Source organism: Lolium rigidum, chromosome 3 (assembly GCF_022539505.1).
Source record: "Lolium rigidum isolate FL_2022 chromosome 3, APGP_CSIRO_Lrig_0.1, whole genome shotgun sequence".
Classification (NCBI taxonomy): domain Eukaryota; kingdom Viridiplantae; phylum Streptophyta; class Magnoliopsida; order Poales; family Poaceae; genus Lolium; species Lolium rigidum.
The window spans coordinates 221,931,678-221,939,949 of NC_061510.1; positions in this window are offsets into that span (position 1 = coordinate 221,931,678).

Genomic DNA, 8,272 nt, shown 5'->3' on the forward strand with positions numbered 1-8,272 from the left:
AAGCGCAAACACGGACCAAAGACAGTGGATTGTATCTTTCTAGGTTATGCTCCGCGGAGTGTAGGCTATAGATTTTTAGTAGTTCAATCTGAAGTACCGATATGCATGTTGATACTATTATGGAATCTCGTGATGCAACATTCTTTGAGAATATGTTTCCTATGAAAGATATGCATAGCATTGCTAGAATTTCTACCGAGATAGTTCCCGAATCTAGTACATCTAATGAGTATTTTGAACAATCACATGAGATTGTTATTGAGAAGGATGACAATGAAGCTCCTAAACGGAGCAAGAGACGGAGGATTGGAAAATCCTTTGGTGATGATTTCATTGTGTACCTTGTGGATGATACTCCCACGTCTATTGCAGAGGCATATGCATCTCCAGATGCAGATGACTGGAAAGAAGCTGTCCATAATGAGATGGACTCGATTCTTTCTAATGGAACTTGGGAGTTGTCAGAACGACACGGATGCAAGCCTGTAGGCTGCAAATGGGTGTTCAAGAAGAAGCTAAGACCTGATGGTACTATTGAAAAGTACAAGGCGCGGCTTGTAGCGAAAGGCTACACACAGAGAGAAGGCGAAGATTACTTCGACACCTATTCACCTGTCGCTAGACTTACCACCATTCGAGTACTACTATCCATGGCTGCCTCCTATGGTCTTATCGTTCATCAAATGGACGTAAAGACAGCTTTCCTTAATGGAGAGTTGGAAGAGGAAATCTATATGGATCAGCTCGATGGGTTTGTAGTAAAAGGTGCAGAGAGAAAGGTGTGCAAGTTGCTGAAATCTTTATATGGCACTGAAACAAGCACCTAAGCAATGGCATGAGAAGTTTGACGAACTTTGACTTATGTAGGCTTTGTTGTCAATGAGGTCGACAAGTGCGTTTACTATCGCCATGGTGGGGGCGAAGGTGTTATACTATGTTTGTATGCGGATGATATTCTGATCTTTGGTACAAACATGAAAGTAATACACGAGGTCAAGTCTTTCTTGTCAAAGAGCTTTGATATGAAAGATCTGGGAGAAGCTGATGTGATTCTGAACATCAAGCTGATTAAGAACGAGAGTGGGATTACTCTAACGCAATCCCATTATGTTGAGAAGATTTTGAGCCGGTTCGGCTATATTGATAGCAAGCCTTCTCCAACACCTTATGATCCCAGTGTGACACTACGCAAGAACCGGAGGATTGCCATAGATCAATTGAGATATTCTCAGATCGTTGGCTCACTCATGTACTTAGCGAGCGCGACTAGACCCGACATCTCTTTTGCTGTTAGCAAGTTGAGTAGGTTCATGTCAAACCCGAGTACTGATCATTGGCATGCACTTGATAGGGTCATGCGCTACCTATGTGGTACAATGAGTTATGGGATTCACTATTCGGGGCACCCAGTCGTGCTTGAAGGATATAGTGATTCGAATTGGGTCTCAGATGTAGCTGATCTGTACGCCACAAGTGGGTATGCATTTACCTTTGGAGGTGGCGCAGTGTCATGGAGATCTTGCAAGCAAACCATATTGACGAGGTCAACTATGGAAGCAGAACTTACTGCTTTAGACACAACCACTGTTGAATCAGAATGGTTGCGTGAGCTATTGGTAGACTTGCCTGTGGTTGAAAAACCTGTTCCGGCAATCCTTTTGAATTGTGACAATCAAACTGTAATTGTCAAAGTGAACAATTCTAAGGATAACGCGAAGTCATCAAGACACGTCAAGAGACGTTTGAAGTCTGTCGTGAAATTGCGAAACTCCGGAGTAATAACTCGTTACATATATTCAAACGGACAAAAACCCAGCAGATCCCTTTACAAAGGGACTATCACGTAATGTGATAGAAAGTGCATCGAGGGAGATGGGTTTGAGACCCGTTGATGTTACACCATAGTGGTAACCCAACCTTTGTGATCGGAGATCCCGTGAATTAGGACCTGGGAAGAACAAACTAGTGGTTTAATTGAGGAGAGTATTCTGTAACCCTCTCTATGTGAAGATGCACAACTCTCAATTGCTGTAAGGCGGGTTGGCAACAAGCCTTAATGTGATTATGTTGGCTATTTTAGCAAAGGTGCTTGTCCTACGAGCATTCTTGAAATAACACACCTATATGAGTCCGATTGTTAAACGTCGCAATCTATGAGAGTTGGGTGATCTCTAGTAAACTCATGAAGAGACCACGAAGTATGACGCATATGCTTCACCCGCGGGGTAGGCTACTGGCAGCCATGTACTGGTCATGACTTTGAGTGAAACCACTGTTCACGCAAAACTTGCAATTCAAGGCTTAGTCCATTGTTCAAGTGTGAATGGATGTAGCTTAAGGTTCTAGGCGGAAGTTCAACTTAACGAGTCTCCGCTGAAACACCGGTATATAAATAAGCAGCGAGTATTGGTAAATCTCTAAATAGGGATTTGAGATCCGGTGGGGGATTGTTGAAATATTGGGCCCACTTTTAGTGGCCCAAATTAGATTTCAGTTTTTCCTATAAATCTCAAAGCCCACATAGTGGCAGCCATGTGAGTTTGAGCCCAAGTTGGTGGCAGCTCACTAGGGAGTGGCAAGAGGTGGGAAGTTTAGTCCCACATGGAAAGTTGGGAGGAAGTTAGACCACCTTATAAGGTGGGTTGTTCCACCACTAGTAAGTGAGTGAGAATAGGAGTGCTACACGCGCGCTCCTCCTCCTCCTCGCTCGCTCGTCTCGACTCGACACGACACGACGCGCGCGCCGCGCTCGTGTTGAGTGGATTGAGCCTCGAGCCGAGACTTTCCTTACTTTTTGCACCTCAGGAAAACGAACAGAGTCCTAGACGGACGCGTCACAGTTAGTCGGTTCGGGTCGCTCCCGGATCGTGGGCTATCTGTAACCGACTCGAAACGTTCGTGCGACGTGAGCGTGGCCCACGTTGCCTAGGATTTCCCGAGCCTATATAATCTCTTGCCCGGCTACCGCAGAAATACATCTAATACACGAGTTAGGGTTTCCACCTCTCTCTGCTTGCGCCGGCATCGTAGCCTACTCCATCCCGCGCGCCGACGTGCATCGGCGAACGGGAGAGCAGGTCTCCGGAACCGCTCGTCCTTGCGATCCTGTACGGGAGAGGGCGAATTAGGTTTTTGGGAAGCGCTCCGCGCGACTGCTCAAGCTCTTCATCACGGGTCGCCTTCCATCCAAGTCGGGCGGTGCTGCCTACCGTCGTCTTCAACGCCGTCTACTTCGACCCATCGTCCCCGTCGTCAACAACGTTGTCATCAACAACGTTACCGCTGCGACATCGTCTGCTACACCTCCACCAGGATCGATACGTGCGACATATCTCGATCCGTTTAGCGATGGATGCTTTACCGTTTGCGCTGCTGCTACTCATGTTGATTAATGCATCTAGTATGTTCGAGTTTCACATGTTAGTAGCTGCTGTCGTTATGTTTTATATTCTGGAATTAATCATGGAAATTGTGCCTAATTATCCAACAGATTCCCAAATAAATGGATCAACAACGTGGCGAAGATGTCATAGGCACGACTTCTGATTAACGGCTCCGCAGGTGACAAACTCAGAATTGCTCTCGCCTTCTGCGGAAATGCAAATGGTACGAAGAGCATACGACATTGTTTTTCTGATGCAACAAGGGGCGCCGCTGCCAGTGCTGCAAATATGCAGACGGCACACTTCTGATCCTACACGGAAGGATATAGTCGACCCTTGGCATCCAGGATCAAATTTTCACAAAACCACGATGCATCTAAATGATCGTTGGTTTCCGTGGAGGTGATCTCTCCTTGTGTGACAGAGTGGCAACGATCAACACAGTCCTGGCAGCTATCCCAAAAAAAAAATCATGGCATGTACTCAGTGGAACCCGTCCAGTACTGAGTTTTTATCGACTAATTTGTTGAAAGCCTTCCTCTGGAAGAACATGAACAAGGTCACTGACGGACACTGTCTGTTGGCATGGGAGCAAGTCACAGTGCCCAAAAGCCAAGGAGCGTTAGTGATTCCGAATTTGCACCTGCACAAATCTCTAACGGCAAGCTATGTTTGCAAGTTGCTTTCTGGTTCAGCAGGCCCGTGCTTCACCAGGGTTGATTACCCACTGGTACCTAGATAAATCCATTCATTCAGGCTCCCGCACCTTATGCAAATGGCACATCCTTTTAGAGATCAATGCTGGCACTACTACCCACAGTTCAACAAACCACCGGATGCCTTCTTCAGTCAGGAATGATCTGTAAATCAGGGACATACTCGGTGAAAGACACCTACAGACTACTATGCCACGGCAGTAACAGATTCAATCTTTACAACTCGATCTGGAGATCCTTTGCGCCTCTAAAATGTAAAAAAAAAAAAAAAATCAGCTGGCCTGCTAGCTGCAAAGAACAGACTTTGGAGTTTGGACTTCGGATAAAAGGTTCAGGCATGGGCTCCAAAATCAAACTAGTGCATGCTTTACCTGCCCACAAGAGGAGGACACTGTCAAGCACATGTTTATTTAGTGCGCATACGCAAGGCAGGTCTGGCATGTTGGCCTGACCTCGGTAGGGCTTCACATACAACAAGCAACCTGACAGCACTTGGGAGGATTGGTGGCTTTGGGCCAGGGAGCAAGTACAGGTTGGGGGCAGAAGGAAATTTGACACTTTGGTGATTCTTCGGTCTCCTGGATGCTTTGGAAACGGAGAAATGCGAGTGTGTTTGGGAACACTAGGGAGCAGTGCTCGGTGTTGCAATTAACGGATCGGATCAGAGAGGAGTTTAGGCTATGGGCCATAGCGATCTTTGGAGGGATGCAAAACCCGGCGTGAGAGCAGGCTTAGGGCTTTAGGAGTGTAGGAGTTTGTGTGAGTGTGTTGGAGTTTAACCATCTAACTGTTTTCAATTGGTTCTTTGGCTTTCTTGTACTTGAGTTTCTACCTTCTATAAAGATAAGAAACGCCTTTGACGTGCTCTTAAACAAAGGATCAGGGATGATCTATGGGCACCAAAGGGCAGATTATACTTCTGTACCCTGTTCTCTACACGTTTGCTGAGGACAGTGTGTGAGCTGTTGCGTCGCGGAAAACACAGGGTGTCTGGGAGCTCGAACTAGTGCTACCGCTATCCTAGCAAAAATATTTTGTATTAAAAATCATCAAAAAATTCAAAACAAAAAATGTAAGTATTACCAAAGAATCATGTTGTAAGTACGGAAAGTTTCAATCAAAAATATTTTGTATTTTGAACGCAGCAAAAAAGACAAATTTAGCAAAATTTTCAGATCGGTTGATAGCAGCCTTTAGATGAAGAGTGTAGGGTGGATAGGAGATCATGGCACAGCGTGCCATGCTATTTGAATGTTACTGAATCCCTCTATCCTACGCAGCACAGCATCGGCTGGATCAGCTAACTGAATTTCTAGGTACGCAAGACATTCCCAAGATACAGGTTCCGGAACCAAGGAAAATGATCAGTGCAACACCGAGAAGTACGATAGTGCGACGGCAGGCTTATGAGCTTTTTTGTGATCGTGGAGCGCACGGGTTGCCTGCCGTAAAAAAAAAGATAGATTTGGGGAAGAGCAATACCACACAGCCATAAAAAAAAGTTATAGCTTCCCTGCCGAGGCCGTCTGAACACCAAAGATAATATGGCGACAAAGACCTGAGTCATTGATGCTGGCTGTGACCACAATGCAGATACGATACAACCTATATGTGGATTAGATACAAGCTCACTGTCGTCAGTGGTTTGCGATACGATACAGGGTATAGCATTGGGACTCAGGTCTAATTTTACATGCTGGCTGAGCTGAGCTGAGCTTTTAGATACGATACAAATAGTTTTTTTTTCCAAACGACCACTCATGGCCGGATTTCATTACCCAGGGATAACGAAACAGTGAAGCACGTCCAGGCGTGAAACAACAAAAAGAAAAACAGTCCACACTTACAGCCGCCGCCTAATGCTAACGACACACAACAAAGATATGACAAGTTTTTGCCCCAGGGCACCAAACCACCAACACACAAAAGCGAGATATAAAAGCTGGATCCAAGATCACTACAGGAACATCAGTCTTGGGCTTGTCCTCCCAGATCCATGTCGTCAATGCCAGCGTCCACGTTTGTATCTCTGATCCGAAGAGGAGATTGTATCCGTCGAGCACCATCTTGAGAAGCCGCAGCCTGGGAGGTGGTGGCACTAGCAAGACGTAGCAAACCATCGGCGCCCTCCCGCAGATCATCGGCATCCTTCTCCCCATGCAACCCTGCCCAATATTTCATGAAAACAGTGGAATAGCTGATTAGTTTCGCAGGACTACTGATCAGCTTATGCTCGAAGCAGACACGATTCCGAAGTTTCCAAATGGCCCAGCAAATAGCAGCTAACCCCGCAATCTGCGTGTTTCTGCTTGCTGGCAAGAATTGTGGAAGCCACCAAAAAAATTGTGTGAAAGATCCTGGTCTAGAAGGGGCACCAATTAACTTCCCCACAGCACTCCACACAAATTTCACAGCAGGACAAGAAAAGAAGAGGTGAGAAATGGATTCATCACAGGCACAGAATTGACAGGTGGCTCCTCCCTGCCAGTTCCTCTTCAGCAGATTGTCCTTTGTAGCAATGGCATTGTGCCAGATCATCCACAGCCAAATTTTGATTTTCAGAGGAATTCTACTCTTCCAGAGATGTTTAAAGGATCTATCCCGACCTGCACCACACAGGTGCTTGTAAACAGATTTAACAGAAAATTTACCACTTTTTGTCCATTTCCAGACAACTCTATCCTGTTCATCTGAAAGAGTAGTTTGAGACATGATTTGATGTAGACTGTGAATTTGCCATGCAAGGTCAGGGGTCATCCACCTCCTGAAGGAGAAACTCCAGTTCATTGCAGCTGCCTCTGCCACAGTTACCTCATGTTCATTGCAGATATCATAGATATCAGGAAATCTTTCCTTTAAAGGTATCTGATCACACCAAGAGTCACACCAGAAACTTGTATCTCTTCCATTCCCCACATTCATCCTTCTGCCAGTTAGGTATATCTGTTTGACCTATAACATATCACTCCAAAGAGGAGAATCTCCAGACCTTTTGTTTGTATAAAAAACACCACCATGTGTCATATACTTTGTTTTCATGATTTTTTGCCAAGGGCCTGAGCCATGCTCCAACTTCCACCACCATTTACACATCAGGCTAACATTGAACTTGTGAAGATTTTTTATACCCAAACCTCCTTTTTCCTTAGGTTTACAGATCCATTTCCACTTCACAAAGTGATATTTCTTTTTTTCTGCACTGCCAGCCCAAAAGAAAGTTCTTATTGGTTTGTGCATCTGTTCAATGTCAGATTTGTGAAGCAATCTCATGGACATCTGGTAAACAGCAATGCTAGAAAGGCATGCATCAATCTTAATCACTCTTCCACCAATAGACATTGTACTTCCCATCCAGCCACCCATTTTTTTCTTTGTTTTCTCCCCCAGGAAGCTCATTTCAGCAACAGAAGGTCTCCTGGCACTCACAGGTGTGCCTAAGTATTTTATAGGCCAACACCCTTGCTGACAGTTAAACAGGGAGGCAAAATTATGTGCTTTTACTTCATCTTCTAAGATCATCATAACCTCACTCTTTTCAAAGTTAATCTTCAGGCCAGACATTGATTCAAAAATATACAGGATAAGTTTCAGATTCACAGCCTGTTCTTCACTGTCTTGGATGAGGAGGATAATGTCATCAGCATATTGGAGAATTGCTATACCATTTTCCACCAGGTTACTTGCTAACCTTGTGATGAGACCATTTTGTTGTGCCAGAGAAACCATTTTAGACAAACTGTTTGCAGCCATGTTGACAGAAAAGGAGCAAAAGGATCACCTTGTCTCACACCTTTATGACTAGAGAAATAAGGACCAATTTTATCATTAACTTTCACACTCAAAGTACCATTGGTCACCACATTCTTTATCCAAACCATCCAGTTTTCACTAAAACCTTTCTGGGAGCAGCAGTCAAACAGAAAATCCCAATTAACTTTGTCATAAGCTTTTTCAAAGTCAATTTTCAAAACTATGCCCCGTTGTTTTCTCTCCCTCAGAACCTGTTGCAGCAACATTACTCCATGAGTGATGTATCTCCCTTTAATGAAAGCTGTTTGACACTGAGCTAACAACTTTTCCATGACTGGAACAGCCCTGACAGTTAAAGTTTTGGTGAAAATCTTAAAAAGCACCTATAGCAGGCAAATAGGTCTGAATTTTTGTATTCTATCG